Here is a 20,330-nt window from a genome sequence, read left to right as displayed (position 1 = left end):
TAAAATCCGCAAATAACACTTCAAATTAACACAAAAGGGTAGATCTTATCTGATCCAATGTGCTATGGCAGTTATGGACATAACGAGTCAGTAGGACAATCCCTATGCTGCTTCCTCACAAAACTGTTCCTTAAACCCCAAAGTGACTCCCGCCCAGACAAGGACAGTACCAAACTATGCCGTATTCTCTACACAGTCCCTATGGGTGTCCCGGTGCGTGTGCACCAATCATCAGAGGACCTCACTACATTAACCTAAAAGATTCATTAAATGTCTATAATGATGGATCACTCAAAAGCCATATCCACAGTGGTGGAGGTGGAAAAATCAGCAAAACCCCAATAATGGGTGGTTGAAAAATCCCCCTGGCAAAATAGCACCAAGAGGGAACACTATCTTCTGTTTAGCTACAATTCAACATAATGGCAGTGGCGCTGCCTGAAACATCGCTGGCCAATTTGGTCATGGCGTGATTGGAGGAGCTGTATATTTTTGCCCCCACTGATCCTTTTGGTTGTAGTATGGGCGATACATCAAGTACCTGCCTGCTTAAAGTGTGGTCAAACGACTTGGCGCCCATACCGGACTTTATTAATTATTTGAAGTAAGTGCATTTAAAATTTACTTTTGAGGTAGAACACAAAAGTATTTGTTTTTGGATATCACACTCTTGGGGACATGGTAAAAAACGATTGAAACAACTTTATTTAGAAAGTGGTCAGCAGGTAATACAGTTTTAAGTGCGAGTAGCCACCACCCAAAACATACTATCTATTCCAGTGGGCAAGCTAGTTACACTCAGAAGAGCTTGCTCATCAGATCATAAATGTAAGGAACAGTGTGAACAAACCTTAGAGAGACTATGGAAAAGAAGTTCTCCACTGTGGACCTTAAAAAGGGCAATGAAAATAGTGGAGAATAGACCCCGACAGATTGAAAAAAGATTCATTCATTTCTAAACAGGTGAAAGATTTTACATTTTTTTCCCCAACGTTTAGTACACAATGCAAACAAATCACAGATATCGTCAAGAATAATTTTATCTATTTTGCAATTAGATTCTTTATTGCACAATATTCTTGGACAAGGTATTCAATGTGTGGCCAAGAGTTTGTGAATCCTCCATATGGTTGAATCTGAGAGTTTTTTATTTTCAGATGTGAGCTATCAAGGTGTTTGTAAATATAAAGTAAAAGCCTTCGAAACTGTGACAGTCACAGTGTTATAAATATTATCTTGTGTGACAGATGCAATTAATATATATGGGTGGCGCCATTCATCCAGTAAATACATATAAAGCAGAGCATTTGACAGATTGTGGTAAGGAGGTTGATGACAATATATCATCTGCCTCCAAGCACTTTATTTTACATCATAAAGGGGTTGTCTCTTCTTTTAAATTATATACAATATAATATATCTCTCAGAGAATACATCTCTAGAAGTGGAGATTGGCTCAAAATGTTCTTAAAAAGGGAGCTTTTTGGATATTGAAGTTAGGAATATGCTTCCCTGCAGGACTTTATATGAATAAATGATGTGGCCTATCTATCATAGCCTAGGTTCACACCCATGCCTGGATTCTATTCGGGGATTCTGTTCCCCATTTTGCTTGAAAAGTATGGAGAGAAAAGTCTCAAGCAATGCTTTTCTGTCTGCATTTTTCGGTCAGAAACCAGGTGGATCCCCTTACAGTCTATGGGGTTCAAGTTTTTCCGCAGATAATTGCTTTTCAAGCAGATTGGGTTTACGTTTTCTGGAAGAACGTAAACCCGAATGCTTTTGTGAAGCTAGCATAAGTAAAATGTACAATTCAGACCTATTCACATGATATGTATGCACTGTTTTCCAGGTGATCCATGTAAAGTTAGCAAGATGTAATTTGAGTAAATATTTAATATGAGATTAAACAAAGATCAGAAATAGGATAAATGTAGTTAAAACTGCAGTTCCCAGGGCCCTGATGGTTGGTTCCAGTACTAGAGTAGCCCATTATCTATCTCCGATCTTTGTTTCCTCTTACTGCTCCTGATGAACCTGCTTTACCACCAGGTGATGGGGGGGAGCCAGGTTCATCAGGAGCAGTAAGAATCACCATTTGGAGTGAAACAGAAATCACTCACTATTCTCCGCTGGTCTGGGTTCCATTGATCTTATCAGATTGGCGTATCTCTCGCTCTGCTGTCTCTCCTGTATTAGAGGTGATGCCAGTGGTTATTTACCCACAGTCGAATTTTCTAAGTGAGTTTGTCCCATTGTATTGTACTCCTATCCTCATCGCTTTAGTCACCGTTTGGTTATTTGGGTCCTCTCACATGTCTAGGGACAAACAGGGATACCATAGACCCCTACTGTATTCTTATCTGGAAAGTGTGAGGGATCAGCCTGAGCTATACATCACATTTTATTCATTGCACTGAACACTTATTTGCACTACTTTCATCTTGATTAATAAATTAAAGTTATCTTTAATATTTTATTGTCTTTTATGTTTTAAAGGAACCAACTTTGATATTTGTGACATCATTGATCCCATATGTTGCATCACATGACCATGCAATGACCATACATGGACATTGCTTTCAGTATGATATCCTTCCAGGTTTTATGTGGGGAGTCATTTGGTGGGTCATAAGACAGTGTATTTTCAATAGGAAGGAAAGAACACGAGTGATGGAGTATTCGGTCCTCGGAGTTTTTATTGTAATATAGGACCTTATTCGGAGGAAGTTTACTTATTCACTGGTCTATAAGTATTAGTTCGCACATTTAGTACTTAGTTCTGATAGTTTTGTGGAATTATTACGCCATGTTTTGATGTCTAACTATTATCCGGTAAAGTGCAGAAAGGTTTGACAGGTGGAATACCTATTGTTAAAGTATCTTGATGGTTTTTATGTCGCTTATGCAAACATATAATTAAAATTCCATTGCTGGGATCTATTAATATATGTTGTTTTTAAGTGTAATGTTATGTCATTCATGCTCCATATTTTGGATTTTACCCTATCATGTGATTAGAAGGGAGGGTTTGTTTTGTGGTTTTAAAATGTTTGAGCTGTTGATTCAGTTCATGACTAAGGGGTACTACACCCTGAAACACGTAAGCTTGGGAATTGGGGAACCTGGTAGGATAGGTTAAAAGTTTACATTACATTGTGGACACTTGGCCTTCTAGTCTCTGCGTGATGTTTGGCTGAAAAGCTCTAGTGCAAGCAGAACCTGAATGGAAACTGGATCAAACTGACAAGGGAGTATTTAATGTTTTGTTATTTTAAGCCTGAAACTGAACACCGCTTTAAGAAGTTCAAAATTACAGGGAATGTGTCATGTTTTTTTTTTTAATTTTTCATTATAGTTTTTTATATTAACGTTTTGCATAAAAGGAAAAACAACATAAATCACAAGTGAATTATGGATGAGAGGGGAGGGGGAAAGGGAAGCAGAGGGATATTAGGGGGAAAAACTGCTGAGAGGGAGTGTGAGGGTAAGATGGTGAAGTTGCAAGTATATTAAAACATCAATATATATAGTAAAACATCAAGTAAAAAAACAAACAATCACAACAGGAATTAACATTGGGGAGTGTGCAAACCAAAGAGGAATAAGGGGGGAAAGAAGGAGGGAAGGGATGGAGAGACCATTACCCACCATAGAAACAGGTGGATGACTTGAGCACAGGGGTGTAGGGAAATGTTAAAGGGATTCTATCATTAGAATACCATTTTAAACTAAATACACTTAGAAATAGCCTTAAGAAAAGCTATTCTTCTTTTACCTTTATTATTCTGATCCACGCCGCCTGAGAAATATCTTCTTTCTTCTTCTGTAAGTGAGTTTTCTCACAGTACTGGGGGCATTCTGAGAGTGATTGGGAGAAGGTGCTGTGGTCAGATGAGACAAAAATTGAGCTCTTTGACATTAACTCAACTCGCCATATTTGGAGGAAGAGAAATGCTGCCTATAACCCTAAGAGCACCATCCCCATTGTCAAGCATGGAGGTGGGTGTTGGGGGGTGTTTCTCTGCTAATCATACAGGACTACTTCACTGCATCAGTGGGAGAATGGATGGAGTCATGTACCTTAAATCCTGAGTGACAACCTCCTTCACTCCGCCAGGACATTAAAAATGGGTCTTGGCTTGGTCTTCCAGCAGGGTAATGACCCGAAACATACAACAAAGGAGTGGCTCAAAAAGAAGCACATTAAGGTCATGGAGTGTCCTAGCCAGTCTCCAGACCTTAATCCCATAGAAAACTAAAGGAAGATGCTGAAGCTCCAAGTTGCCAAGCAACAGCCTCAAAATCTTAATGATTTAGAGATGATCTGCAAAGAGGAGTGGACCAAAATTCCTCCTGACATGTGCACAAACCTCATCAACAACTACAAATAACATCTGCTGTGCGCGCCAACAAGGGTTTTGCCACCAAGTATTAAGTCTTCTTTGCCAAAGGGATCAAATACTTATTTCTCTATGCAAAATGCAAATACATTTATAAGGTTTATACAATGTGATTTTCTGGATTTTAATTTTGATATTCTAACTTTCACTGTTAAAATTAACCTGCCCTTAAAATTATAGACTGTCCATATCTTTGTCAGTGGGTAAACTTACAAAATCAGCAAGAGATCAAATTATTATTTCCTTCACTGTAGCTGAACAGGTTGTTTCAGCTATTTCTATAACTCCCATACCACTGAATCAAGAAGAGTAACAGGTTTAGCTCGCTTATAGAACAAATCTTGTGAGGTTTGCTCATCTCTTGTATCATAGCAAACAAATAGCAAAGAAAAGAGCAAGTGAATCTAATATCATATTGTTATTATGATGATGTGAGGCAAGTGCACATTAATATTGTCTGTTGTAACTAATTACTAGAGATGGTTAAACCCAAATATTCCAAATCGTACATTCTGTTCCAAAACTGAACAAATCAAGTCCTGTCAGTTCTAAAATGGTTTATGGTGAAATAAAATGGCTGCCGAATTAAGCTTTAGGGTATCTTCAGACCACAGAGTGGAGGTGGAGGACTGGGGACTGGGGAATTGGTAAAAATAAAAATAAAAAATCATACACACTATCTGTTACCTCTTTTGGGCCTCATTGTGGAGTCTGGCACTCCCCTGTGATGTCATGTGCCCGGAGTCAGCAGAGGTCACATGGGCATGCCAAGCGTCATGAAGCACGCTGTACCCTTGTCACCACTGAGGCCCAATCACAGGTGACCCCGGGTGCATGACATCACAAGAGAGTGCCAGAAGTCACTGAAGAGGTAGAGCCAGAGTGCTGGATGCTGTAAGGAGGCTCAAAAGAGGTAACAGTAGGTGAAAATAAATGTTTTTGGGCCTGAAGAGACCCCATTGTATCAAAAAAGGTGCCAGTTCTGTCTTGATGCAACATTAAAGATCCATACAGTATGTGACTAAAAAAAAAAAAAAAAAAAAAAAAAAAAAAAAAGAGAAAAAATAGTATAAAAAAAAAAAAAATATATATATATATATATATATATATATATATATATATATATATATATATATATATATATATAGTATTTTAAAAAAAAACAAAAAAACTTTTTGACTGTGGTATTTGCATTCAAGAACTTCTGTTTGAAAGGGTTAAAGTCTTTTCTAATTATCATCACAGCTGTGCAGTATACTACCATATGAACAGAGTCTTGTCAGTCTTCTAAATTTATTACCGTATAAGGATTGATTTATGACTGTGTTTAAGGTTTAATAACACTTTAGCAATAAAACTGAGACTGTGGCGATGATATTCCACCCTGGCCCTTACTACATCCTAGGGTGGTGACACACTATATACTTAATAATTCCATTATACTAAGTGGTATACTAAGTAAGTAACACACTAATTTATTCCAGGCTATTTCTCATTATTGAGGAGGTGACACTCTATGTACCTGGATGTACTTATAACTGCACTCAGTTCTGGGGTCACAGGTACAGTCCTGGTAAAGCAGGTAAAAGTGATCCATGCAGTTTTCTTTATGAGGTTTGCTACCCATGAACCATCCTTTTACTCTAAGGTCTCATCATAATAATCTAAGGCCCTGAGGAAGTGATTAAACATAATAAACAGTGTTGCTCACCTCTCCCAGTGCCCATCTTCTGGCATTTTGAGACATCATGAATGACAATGGTGTAACGTTACGTGGGTCACGCCAGCATCATGATGTTGACATGATCACTGAGCGCCAATCACAGGCCTCAGCGGTCTCTAATATCATTCATGATGTCTCTAACACCAGAAGAGGCTAGAAAACCCACACTGGAGCCCAGGAAAGGTGAGTAACACAGTTTATTATATTTGATCACCTCCCCTGGACTTCAGCATATTATATTTTGTGGTCTGAAGAGATCCCAGAGCATAATAATTGTTTCAGGACTTATGCAGTCTGAAAGAAACTAGATAGATAGAGCTTAGCTCTGATTGGCTTAAACATGCTTCAATAATGAAAAGGGAGTGGGGTTTTTGTCTAAATCTGAGACAAAATAGATACATTTGGAGGTAATTTTCAGTTTCAGTGCACAAAAATACATGGAAATAGCCTATTATTCAACAAAAAGTTTTTTGGTCGTTGGCCTGTGTAGTCAGAGTAAGGGCTGAGTCTCTGGGCAGCTTGCCAGCCCAGTGGCCCATATTACAGTTGGCCCATCACAAATATTTCCGGTTATATACATGGCTCTACACTTAAATATCTGTTGCTGAAAACTATGCATACTTCACCAGTGTCATCTTCTCACATGTACACTGAGTTTACCCTACAACCACTAGCTCATCTATGTAATCCTAACACAAATAACTGGTGTTAGGCTGGGTTCACAAATGCATTGTCTAGCCCGGTATTGTGTTCCATCATAAAAAGAGAAGGATGATCTAAACAAATCCTTCTAATGATGGACAGCAACAAATCCCAAGGAAGTCCATTGACTGTAATGGGGTTTGTCTGGTATCAGTCATTTCGCTGTGTGAGGGAGGACCTTTTCCATACGCCATTTTAAACACAGCCTCTGATGAGGATGTGGCCTTAATAATAATGGATGAAGGTGCTCAAAGTGACTTTCAGAGCAAAACAAAACTAGAAATATAGAGGAAGACAGCTAATGCGGAAACCTGACACTGGTTCAGGTCATTGACGGAAAAGACATTGCTTAAATTGCAGGACTCTGACACCTAGTGCCAGTAGGGAGCTGCACAGTCACACTTATTTTCATGACATAATCTTCTTACACCTGTCACGGTGCAGGTTTCCTTCCACCTGCCATTTCCCACAGGTACAAATATGGTCTAGGAACAAGGCGGCTACAATGCTCTGGAGTAGATCCTGAAAGGTAAGCTGTATCTGTGTTATATTAATGTGCTTTTGTTGTTTCTTGTGTCGACTATACAACTAAACCAGAAGTAAAAGACACTGCTATATATGGCAATTGTCAGTGTTATGATGTTTTATTTCAGCTGCATTGGTAATGAAGGCAGGATCGCTTTAGCACTTCAGATACTGAGCTTTCTCCAGAGCGTGTAGCATCCCTAGACTTTAATTAAGGATTGTGTAATATTCCTTATCCGCTTATCTCAAGTGAATTTAAAGGTTCTTTGTCTCCATGGAAAGAAAACACTGATCTTTCTAACACATTGTGAAGTCGATAGTATGTGAGATCTGTTAGTAGTGTAAGAAAGTGGTGAATAATACAAGGATCTGATTCACAAGATACACTGTGCAGACCGCCATACATAAAGAATAATGTTTCTATAGAAGTTGATATTTTACATTACTATATAAAAGAAAGCAAACCAATGTTATATGTAATATACAAATGTAGTGGTGTTTGTTTTTTTTTCTTTCCATTTTACTATTTGGCAGCTTCATTTGAGCATTGTGATAACTCTCCTAGTTAAAAGTGTTTTCTAGACAAATCCTAAGATAACAATGACTTAAGCGAAATGACAAACTCAGCTCTTCTATAACCAAAATATTTCACTCCAGCAAAGATGCAGTAAGAGACAAGTTAAAAGCAAAGGTTTATTAGCCCTTATCAGTGTAACGTTTCAGTTCCACAATGGAACTATTTTAAGCCTTGCACTTATGCTGTCTAATAAGCCTTGTATGAAATCCTAATGCTAGGTCCACACTTGCACATGCTCTCCGTTCGGGGTTTCTGTCCCTGAATCCGCTGGAAAAATGCAAAGAGAAAAGTCCTTAAGCAGGACTTTTTTCTCCACATTTTTTGGGCGGACACCCCTGGTCTACAGGTTTCTGTGGGTAACCGCTTTTTAAAGGGAGTGAGTTTCTGTTTTTTGGTTCCCAGGTGGACCTGAAGAACAGAAACCCGAACGCAGGTGTGAACCTAGTATTATACTTGTTTTTAACTGGATCTCTGCTGGATTGCTGCAACTTCTTTACATTTATTTAAAATACCTACCTAGGATCAGGATGTAACTGCTAGCACTCACCATACACTTTGTTTTTTTATAGAGTGCTGCCTACTACTTTCCTTGTGTATGTATATGTGTATATATTAGTGCTACAGAAAACAATGGCACTATGCATAAAAAAAATCTATATCTTATTTCTATAAAGATGACACTACATATTGTGCAAATACTGTATAATATATATATATATATATATATATATATATATATATATATATAGTGTGTACATGTGTTTCTATATACATACTGTGTCTATATATAGTTTGAGAATATTACTATTGATGTGAGATGTGGTTACTGTGAAAGAGAGACAAAGAGAGAAATATTCTTTAATTTGAGCCCAGTAATTCCCAGCTTTTTTTTTTTTTTTTACCATAAACCATGTTAGAACTGACAGGACTTGTTCCTGTGTTCTGAGCGATCCACAATATTGGTTGGGAAATGCTGCCTGATGACACATTTATAAAGTGTGAACCACTGTTGTAGCTATTTATAGTCATGACTATAAAACGAATATTGACTAATAAAATTATATTTTAGTGAATTGTTGTAATAATTAGCTCCTGTCTCATTAATAGTAATAATATATAGATAGTGTACAGCATCTATGTTCTGCTGGTGAAGCTGCTGGAGCCTTCATGGGGAATTGAGATTCCCTGAGGCTCATCCACCTTATCTCCCGAATGACTGTTGGGTAAACAGCTACAACTTCAATGTATAAAAGCTTTTTGGTATGTTTATAGGTATAGTTCCATATGGTACATGTAAGTAAGGTTATTTTTACAGTACTTTTCCAACCCCATTTAAATCTATTTAAGAGTCACAGAAATGTTAGCAACAAATCTGCTATCTGTAAGCATGCCCAATAGGGTTTGGGCGGATGTACAAAACTGTTAAAGTTGTATTCACACAACAGTGATTTCCGTTGTCACATTAAAGCAATAAATTCAATTCAAGTGGGCTATTCACATGACTGTTAAATTGATGGTCCGTTGTAACTTACCATCAAAATATAGGTCATGTCCTATATATATCCATTTTCATGGATCACTCCATAAATGCATAGGGGGATTTGTGAAAACAACTGCCCCTCTGTTGCAAGGGTGGCATGAAAAATGGACACTTTGCACCTCAGCGGTGTAAATGTAGCCTCAGTCTTTGATATTAGGAGGTGCACGGGGTTTTGTCTTTTATCAGAAATTTTAGGTGCAGCAAGTTGTTTTTTTGTAAATGAAAAAGCTCTCTGTATACATAACATATTGGCATGTGGCATTTTTGTAGCATTTATTGGTGGTGGTATTTTTATCAAAACACATGATGTTCTAGGATTCCCCTGGCTTTCATGATGCATTTCCACCGTGGTTTTTCCCCTAGTACTTTTTCACTAGGTATAGTCTTCATAGAAACATCATGTTCAGGGGGACCATTTAAAACCTATACACCAGTATGCTTGTCTAGTTGCATATGTTCATCATAATGTCTTTTAACATTTTTATACAGTTGTATTTCAAAGCATACTATATCCCAATTTGTTATGCAATTAAACATTTATTAGGACACTCTTTTGAAAGAGAAATTGTCACCTGAATTAGGGACCCTAAACCACCAACAGGTCTTTATGGGCTAGTGATTTAATGTACCAAATCTTGTTACATAAAGCCTGCCAATGCAAGGCTTATGAAAAACATTTATACTTACAGAGGGGTGAATCTCATTGGATTCATCTCTGCTGCTTCTAGTACATGTGCAAATGGGCAGTTCTGCAATGAAGCTAATACAAGTACTACTTCAAGGAGCATGTGCCAGACATCATATTCAATGATCATGTGTCAGAAGTTATCTTCACTGTACCTGTAAAGCTGAGATGTATTGCCCTGGCTTTGTTGTAAAACTGTCATGTACTGGGAACACTTGCCAGAAGGTGTATATAATATATATATATATATATATATATATATATATATATATATATATATATATATATGAAAATTCAGACAGCACCTCCCAATGTGAACAGGTGCATGCTACTGTGGCAAAAATACATAAAAACAGAAAAATATAGCAGCACTCTGACACAGTACATAAAAATTATAAAAAAAACTATAAAAAAAAAAAACTATAAAAATACTATAAACTAAATATGTAAATAAATTTGAGGTTCTTCGTTGTACATATTTGATCAAACAGTAGGAAGCCCACCTGCCCCGACAAGGCGACCTCATAAAGGTAGGACCCTACACTAATACCTCTCCTGGACCCTATACATATATATATATATATATATATATATATATATATATATTATCCAGCACAGACACACTAAAGAGAATGATTATTTTTATGAGTGTAGACTGGTCGTGTTGACTGTAAATAAGGTTTTAGGAGTTAGAGGCAGGATCAGGCAGCTCATTCTGCATAGTTCCAATGACAGGAATTTGAGGGCCATTTTTAATTGTCCCACATTCCTAGCTTCATTGAGTATACGTTAAATGTACTTTACTCTTCGTTGATGACCTATCAGTGGTATAGCTAGGGATATAGCTAGGGAAACTCTAATATGGCTCTGTGAACAGAAAAATAAAAAAAAGTCAGGAAGGGATTAAATTAATGATCTACTTTAAGAATCGGCCATTAGATATTCTGGATAACCATATTAAATGAAATACAGCAAATATATGTTGTATACACATCAGGCATACTTAACAAAGACATCACAGAGATGCAGAACACACATCATACAAGCAAAGTAAACACAAGCAAGCACAGAATACTACATCACATAGCAAGTGCTGCTCACATTAGCTTCATAGATCACACAAAACAGATAAGGGTGCCTTCACACGGCGTAGCGCGCCGCTCCTTTAGACACGTATACATGTGTCCGAGCGTGGCACTTCGAAACAGAGACAATTGATTTCAATGGGTGCCGATATACGCGTGCTACCTATTGAAATCAATAGGTAAAAAAGCCTCCTATTGACTTCAATGGGTAGCATGCGTATATCGGCACCCATTGAAATCAATGGGCTCTGTTTTGAAGCGCCGCACTCGGACACGCGTATACGTGTCTAAAGGAGCGGCGCACTACGCCGTGTGAAGGCACCCTTAGGGTAATATATACAAATAAAGCACAGCACATAAATAACAGGCACATACAACGGTGTGTAAACAGTAAATATAACACTATAAACATGTCCCTTAACCCCTTTATGTCCCAGCCAATTTTCATTTTTGGAATTTCGTTTTTCCCTCCCCCCATTCCAAAAGCCATATTTTTTTAATTTTTCAGTTCACAAAGTCACATGATGGCTTATTGTTTGCAAAACAAATTGTAGTTTGTAACAGCACCATTCACTATCTTGTACAATGTACTGGGAATCATGAAAAAAATTCAGAATGAGATTAAAATTAAAAATAATGCATTTGCACCAATTTCTTATGGGTTAAATTTTAATGGTATTTGCTATGTGGTAAAAATGACATGTTACCTGTACTCTGTAGGCCAGTACGATAACGGCGATACCAAATTTATATGGTGTTTGCAATGTTTTGATACTTTTTTAAAAAATGTAAAAAAAAAAATTGTTTTGCCACATTGTGACACGCATAACTTTTTTATATTTATGTGTATCGAGTTTGGCAAGACGTCATTTTATGTGGGACAAGATGGCATTTTTCATTAATATCATTTTGGGCAAGATCTGAAGATTTGATCACATTTTATTCCTTTTTTTTTTTAAAGGACGCAAAATGTTGAAAAAAACAACCATTTGGCCATTTCAATATTTGTCCCCACTACTCCATTAACCATATGGGTAAATTTGAATAGTTTGGGCATTTTGGAGTGTTCAGCCTCTTCTACGACTTATTTCCCAAGTTATTACTACAGTGTAGTTTAGACCCTGAACAGCTGCACACACTGCACACAGCTTTATATCTGCCCCTGGGACTAGTAGGTTAGAAACCAGACATGTCAACTCATGGTTTTCAGGTCCCCATACCTGGTAAATAGTCACTTTCACCTGGCTGCCAGCTCATTAATATTCACTGCACAGTTCTGAATAGTAATGAGGAGGTTGCCTGGTGATCCCTCCATTGCCTTAAGTTTATTTCATTAGGTGTAAGTCGGGTTCACACCTGCGCCCCTCTCCACTTTGTGAGTTTCCATCTTCTGCCCGAGAAACAGGAAATGGAAACCTGGCAGTCAGTGTCCACCCGTGAGGGGCAAAACCTTTTTTTTTTTTTTTTTAACTAGACACAAAATCCTGCATGTCCAACTTTGTATCCGGTTAAAAAAACCTGTTTTGCCGCGGAGAGGCAGAAGACGCTCATGGGCGGACACTTTTCAAACACATTCAAGTAATTGGGTTTGAAAACTGACTGCGAGTTTCCGTCTCCTCTTCAGTTTCTGGAATAGAAGACGGAGCCATGTGCAGGAGTGAACCCGCCCTAAGGCCGGGGCCCCACGGGACGTAAACGCCGCGATTTGCCCACAGCGGAGACGCTGCGGGAAAAATCACGGCATTGTACAGTGCAGGCATGGCATTCATGTGAATCCCATCCCAACTTTGCGGAAAGGATCACAGCGCGGACACGCTGCGATTTGCAAAGCCGTCGCGGCTTTGCAAATTGCGACATGTTAATTATATCTACGGAAACGCCGGCAGCTTTCCCATAGATATAACGTTAAGAGAAAGTCCGCAGAGGAAAACTCTTTCAAAGCTGACATGTATCACTTTATATGGCAATAAATTTACCCTAGACAAGTGATTTTGAGAGTGTTTTTTCCTGACACTACATGATAGTGGTAAACGTTGATCAAACATTTTATATTTATTTATAAAAAAAAAAATAGGAAACTAGGGAAAAATAGCAATTTTCAAAATGTGAAATGCTCTGTTTTTCAGACAGATAGTTATAACACCCAAATATATTAATAAATATTATCTACCATATCTCTACTTTATATTATTATAATTTTTTAATCGCCCTGTAAATTATTTTGGACGTTAGAAGTTACGTTTACAAGTGTAGCAGCAATTTTCCAGATTTACAAGAAAATTTCCCAAACTAATTTTTAGGGACCACTTCAGTTATGAAGGGGATTGTAATGGCCTATATATTAGAAACCCCACAAATCACCCCATTTTCAAAACTGCACCCCACAAATAATTCAAAACTATATTTGGTAAGTTTGTTAACCTTTTAAGCACTTCACAGAAATTAAAACAATATGGACGTGAAATTTAGACATTTCATTTTTTTTTCAATAAGTTCATTTAGCCCTAAAATTTACACATTCACAAAGGTATAAAAAAGAAAATCTCAGAGTTTGTTACACAATTTCTCCTGAGAAAAATACAAAGGACTAAGAGGTTTTACATGCCTATAGTACAGGTAGTCCTCGACTTACGACGTTGATCCGTTCCTGCGCGGCGTCGTAAACCGAATTTCGACGTAAGTCGGAACCTACCATACCGACGCCGCGTAGGAACGGATCAACCTCCCCCCCCCCCTTTAAAACTTACCGTACGGTGCAGGGTGGGCGGGCGGGCATTCAGGCCTCCTCTTCCTCCGATGTTCCGTCCTCCTCCGGCGCTCGCAAGCTGATAATGGCCTGGGCGCATGCGCAGTAGCCGTAATAGAAGCATCATGATACTGCGCATGTGCCCTGGCCATTATCAGCTTGCGAGCGCCGGAGGAGGACGGAACATCGGAGAAAGAGGAGGCCTGAATGCCCGCCCGCCCACCCTGCACCGTACGGTAAGTTTCACATTCTGTTTCAGGGTTTTATTTTACAAGCTCACTTGTAACAGCAAGCTGCCAGCATTGATTTTCCGCAGGCTAGTCCTTGCTAGCTGGGAGTGCTGGCAGTTTTCTGTTACAAGGGAGCTGTCGTAACGAAACATCGTAAGCCGAGACCGTCGTAAGCCGAGGACTAACTGTATTTAGTGGAAGGGATTGATAGGTGAGTCATAACCCATCAGTAGGACGTATTAAAATATACACTTTATTAGAATATTAAAAATGGGGTACCACCTTATAGGTAAACACAAAAAAGAAAAAAAAGAAGAAAATGCATCTCACAGTTTGTTACACAATTTCTCCTGCACACAGAAATACCCCACTGTGGGTGTAAACTCATGTTTGGGCACATAGTGTAAGGATTGGAGTCAGGGTCAGGCAGTGCAAAGTGACACAGCTGGGAAAGCAACACTGTGCAGCTAAGGACAAAAGGGGTCGTAGGCCCTGCGGCTATGACTATGCTGTAGTATCTGAGATGAGGCAGACCAATGCACTTCCTAATTGAAGTGCGCCTACCAAGGCTCCTGACACTTCTATCCGGCGGCTAGGATAAGGGAAGAGGAGGCCCTGAAAGTCCTAGGGACTGGAGTCACGGGGGTCACACCTGAACAGAAAGCACAGTGTACTGCAATGCAAAACAAAAGACTAAAACAGCATGGAACCAGGGAGGACCACAAGTCCCAGTAAGACACAGAAGAGAAGGCGAGGTCAGACGAGCAAGAGGTCGAGCCAGGAGATATAATAAAGGTACCGAATCAAAAGACAAGGGAGAGTCAAAAATACAAGCCGGGTCTAAAAACCAAGAAACATATGGAATACAAACAGACAGGGAATCAGACTGAGCAGGGGGACCAGGAAACCCAAAGTGAATGGCTGGCAAGGATCCATTCCTGGGTGGGGTTTAAATAGCAGCAGAGAACACACATGATGGCTAATGGCATGGAGACTGAAGGTAAGTAAAAGATTAACCCTTAATGACCTAAGCACACCCAATAGAACTCCTAACACGTCTCCCAGGGAGACGCCGCGCAGCAAGGAGACCGCGGTGACTCTGTATCCTGACACATAGCAGTGTGTGAAACGGAAGGACTGACACTGGCTGTTCGAAAAGCAAATTTTGCTGGAATAGTTTGCAGGTGCCATGTCTCATTTGGAGAGCCCCTAGAGTACCAATACAATGGAAACCCTTAAAAGCAACCCCATTTTGGAAACTACACCCCTGACAAAATTTATCAAGGGATATAGTGAGTATTTTCACCCCACAGTTGTTTCACAGATTTTATACACATTCGGATGTGTAAATGAAAATTTACTAAATATTACTTTATCCCCAAAATTTTCATTTTCATAAGTGATTAAAGGAGAAAAATGAAACGTACCCCACGGGTTGTTCAAGAATTACTCCTGCACAGGGCAATACCACATATGTGGTAATAATCTGCTGTATGGATACATGGTGAAGTTCAGAATGGAACAGGGAAAAGGGCAGATTTTTCTAGAATAGTTTTCAGATTCCATGTTGTATCTGCAGAGACCTTAGGCTGCGTTCACACGGAGTAACGCACCACTAATTCTGACACGTAAACACGTGTCAGAATGAGCGCAGTAAAACAGAATCCCATTGACTTCAATGGGTTCGGTCTTACGCGCACTACCCATTGAACTCAATGGGAGGCCATTTTACCTATTGCTTTCAATGTGATACGCGCATATTGTGCATCTTCCAGAGATACATCTTCCTCCAGAGCATCTTCCAGAGCTGGCTTTGCCTGTGAGACAGCAAGTGAAACCCTGCCCGCCAATTTACCAAGAAAACCAGGAAGTGAACAGAGCATACAGCCTGCAAGTTGGGAATACACCTTTAACAATAGTTAATGTGAGTTTGACACAGCCATGCACAGAAGGGAAGGAGCACTATTTTGGTTTTTGGAGCACAGTCTGGTTTTTGGATGTCATGCCACTTTTGCAGAGCCACTGAATTGCCAGTAAAGTAAAATCTGCAGACATGTAACCCCACTTTGGAAACTGCACTGGAAGGATACAAGGGACTTATCAAGTGGTGTAGTGAGCATTTTTAACTCGTGAGTGTTGCATTAATTTAATTTCCAGAAATTAATGATAATGAAAAGTGAAAATTGCAATTTTCTCAGAGTTATGCCATTTTAGTGTCCGATATGTTGTGCCCAGCTTGTGTGAGTAGAGACACAGACTCCAAAGACTGTTAAGTGGGTATTCCAGGCACAACATCTTTTGGAGTGTTTATTTCTGAAACAAGCTGGGCACAACATATTGTGCACTGACATGATATATTCCTGGGAAAATTGCTATTTTCACCTTCTACCTTTCAGCTGCATATTCATTTCTGGAAAATAAATTAATGCTACACTTGGGGGTTAAAAAAGCTCACTCTAACCCTGGATAAATTCCTTCAAGGGTATAGTTTCCAAAATGGTGTCACATTTCAGGTGATTCCACTGTATTCCAATGTAATGGCAACCAAAAATCAAATAGTGCTCTTTGCCTTGTGTGCCTGGTTGTTTGCCCAGAGTCTGCAGAGGTACCAGAAGGTACGCCCCCTAAGGAGTGACCCCATTTTGAAAAATCCACACCCATAGAGTTTATCAACGGGTGTAGTGAGACTTAGTATCCCGTAAGTGAATGCCCAGTGCATGATGAAAAGTGTATAAGTTGTGCAGAGTACATTGGGAACACCAAATTCCCTACTATTTCCCCACCCCTACTCTGGGGTCACTTATGGTTTCTTTTCCCTCATAATGTCTAAATCTGGGGTATACCCTGTGTGGGGGAGGTATGCTCAGTGGTAGCAGCAGCTGTCCCAGACAGTCAGAGACAGACACCAAAATCAGGTTCAACAGGGTGTTAAACCTGTGCGTTTATTTTGCAACAAAATAAAAGGAGTTGACAGACAAAATAAACAGGCCTTAACATCAGGCAAAAATAGTAAACACAATCACCTGCCTGGCTGGATGACTAACTAAACAACAGCACTCTACCTATACGTGTGGTTTGCTTCAGCCACATGGAAAAAACAACCAAAACAGAAGCTGTGGTGCACAGAGCAGGAACTCGCTGGGGTAAATGCAGAGAGGGATGGTAGAATTATATACTCCGCTGTGGCCACTACAGTGGCCCCCACATAGCATTATATGCTCCGTAGTGATCCCCAAACAGCATCATATGCTCCACAGTGGCTCCCACAGCATTGTATGCTCCGCCGTGGCTCCCACACAGCAATGTATACTCTACTGTGGTCCACACACAGCATTATATGCTCCGCCATGGCCCCCTATACAGTATTCGATGTTGCATAGTGGCCTCCACACAGTATTATATGCTCCACAGTGACCCCAACAAAGCATTATATGCTCCACAGTGGTTCCCACACAGCATTATATGGTCCGCAGTGGTCCTCACAGCAATGCATGCTCCACTGTGGCCCCCACACAGCACTGTATGCTCCAGAGTAGCTTCCACACAGCATTATATGCTCCGAAGTGGCCCCCACACAGTATTCGATGCTGCACAGTGGTCCCAACACAGTATTATATGCTCAACTGTGCCTCCCCACTCAGTATTATATGCTCCACAGTGGCTCCCACTCAGTATTATATGCTGCATAGTGGTCCCCACATAGTATTATATACTGCGCAGTGGCCCCCACACTGTATTATATACTACACAATGGCCCCCCTCCCAGAGAGAAGCTGGCACTATTATTATACTCTGAGGTCACCTCAGACCCCAGAGTGTAATAATCAGAGGCCCAGGGAAAGTGATTAAAAATAACAAACACTCATACTCACCTTATCTCACCTCTCCGGGAGCATCCTTGGTCTGTTTGTGTGCTTTTTACACTTACTTACTCCTCTTCTGTCAGTAACTGAGGTCCTGCACCCCAGACATCACTGCTGGGGCCTATGATTGGGCCTCAGAAGTCACGTGGAGCACGATTACACTGACACGCCCCAAGTGATCGCTGGCGCCCAATCATAGGCCCCAACAGTGAGGTCTGGGAAGCAAGGCCTCACTCACCGGCCAGAAGAGCTCCAGAGTGGATGCTGAGCCCAGGAGAGGTGATTATAACTGTTTTTTTAATTATTATTTTAAATCGCCTCCCATGGGTTGGCATTTAATGGAAAGGGGCCAGGGGATCGCTTGGCCCTTTTCCATTAGCAGTATATATAGCTGTTGGGGAACCAGGTTTTCCCCAACCGCTACCATGGTGGTCTGGGGCCCGGGCCATTTCCAGCTGGTCGCAGGCCCCTTACTCTACTCCACTGCCGAGTGGGCCCCCTAAGGAGCTTGAGGCCCCGGCACTTGGACGGGTATGCTGGGTGCTGACACCAGCCAGCCATTAAGCATAATAAAGTCATTATTATGGGGGATTTCAACTGGGAGGCAGAAAACTGCAGGTCCAACAAAGTGAACAGGTTATTGTCAGTAATAAAAGACAATTACCTATCACAACTAGTGCACGACCCAACTTTTAGACCTAATTTTAACCAATGAACCTGACACATTGTCAAAAGAGGAGGTTGTGGGTCATCTAGGTAATAGTGACCACAACATAATAAGTTCTCTTGTACACATTAAGAAGATGTTCAGTAGAGGGGGTGCAAAAATACTGAACATCTGGAAGGCTAATTTTAACCAGCTTTAGTGAGGAGCTTAGCGGCATAAACTGGGACAATGTCCTCAAAGAGATGGGAATGCAAACAAAATGGGACATTAAATGTCACCTTTTTAACCCAGGAAGAAGTGTGGCGTTGCCTTCAAAACACTAAAATAGAGAAATCGCCCGGTCCAGATGGTATACACCCCCGAGTTCTGAGGGAATTATGCACGGTGATAGATAGACCCTTATATCTAATATTTAAGGATTAAGCAGTGTCTGGGTCTGTTACACAGGATTGGTGTTTAGCAAACATGGTGCCAATTTTCAAAAATGGGTCTAAAAGTGTGCCTGGAAACTGTAGGCCTATAAGGGAGTTGTCTAGGATAAATGGCAAGCCCTATACTAATCTAAACACCCTCCCCTTCCTACTTTCTAAATAACATAATTAATCTAAAATGTATATTTACCCATATCCCTGGGGAGGTCATATGACCATCCCAGGGACATTTTACTGATTATCCAGTGACAATCTATTTCCCCATTTCCTGAATGGATCATCACTACTATTCCCCTCCCCCTATCCACCCCATCATACTTACCTTACAGGCTTCTTCCTGCGGGACAACTCCCTTCTTTACTGATTCTGCAGGCATGCACTCTTCTCCCAGCACTGCTCTGCGCACTGCTGTGGATAATCCATAATTAATGACCCTGTATAACAGAGCAGGGTGTCCATATTTGCAGATGATACTAAACTTTGTAAGGTAATCAAAAATGAGGGGGATGGTAGAATATTACAGGGGGATCTAGGGAAGCTAGAAGCATGGGCTGAGACTTGGCAAAGAAATTTAATGTTGAAAAATGTAAGGTTAGGAATTTTGGTCAAAAAAATAAAATGTATGTTCACGTATTTAATAATAAATTACTGGGTAAGACGGCCAATGAAAAAGACTTGGGGATTTTGGTGGACAGCAAGCTTACCTTTAGTAACCAGTGCCAGGCAGCAGCTGCCAAGGCAAATAAAATGATGAGATGCATCAAAAGAGTCTCATGATAAGAAGATAGTTATACCTCTATACAAATCACTGATAGAGCCACAAGGCACAGATAGTGCTTTCTAGTGATCTTTTAACTCCTAGGCCAGTGACAGCAGTGGCGGATCCAGGGTTTGCGGGACCCTGGGCAATTGACTTTGGCGGGGCCCTACATAGTGGGGGTCTCGCACTTCTAACCTGTACTTCCCAACTGTTGAAGACTAGAAAGAGGGAACAAAACGTGCGGCCCGCTGCGCGCGCCGCAGCAAATTAGACCCCACCCACTTTTATGTTGACTCCACCCATTCTCATTCAATTTTCATGTGATTCCACACAGTATAATCCTCCTACAGTCACCCGTAAATTATATCTCCCCCCCATTTTCATATACACCCT

The 20,330-nt window shown here is 40.2% G+C and overlaps 1 protein-coding gene across 2 annotated transcripts in view; it reads left to right on the top strand.

Annotated features, from left to right (window-relative positions):
* LOC142210854 (galactoside alpha-(1,2)-fucosyltransferase 2-like) overlaps positions 1 to 20,330 on the top strand; it is a 102,289-nt gene that overhangs the window by 66,869 nt on the left and 15,090 nt on the right. Inside the window, exon 1 of one of the 2 annotated variants that reach the window (XM_075280318.1) lies at positions 7,297 to 7,357. The exons of the other annotated variant lie outside the window; for it this stretch is intronic. The gene's annotated coding sequence lies outside the window, so the exon portion shown is untranslated. Of the gene's footprint in view, positions 1 to 7,296; positions 7,358 to 20,330 lie in introns of those variants that run through there. 2 annotated transcript variants of the gene reach the window in all.

This window comes from Leptodactylus fuscus, chromosome 6, assembly GCF_031893055.1.
Source record: "Leptodactylus fuscus isolate aLepFus1 chromosome 6, aLepFus1.hap2, whole genome shotgun sequence".
Taxonomy (NCBI): domain Eukaryota; kingdom Metazoa; phylum Chordata; class Amphibia; order Anura; family Leptodactylidae; genus Leptodactylus; species Leptodactylus fuscus.
The sequence above is the reverse complement of the archived record's forward strand: the minus strand, read 5'-3'. Positions and strand labels throughout refer to the sequence as shown.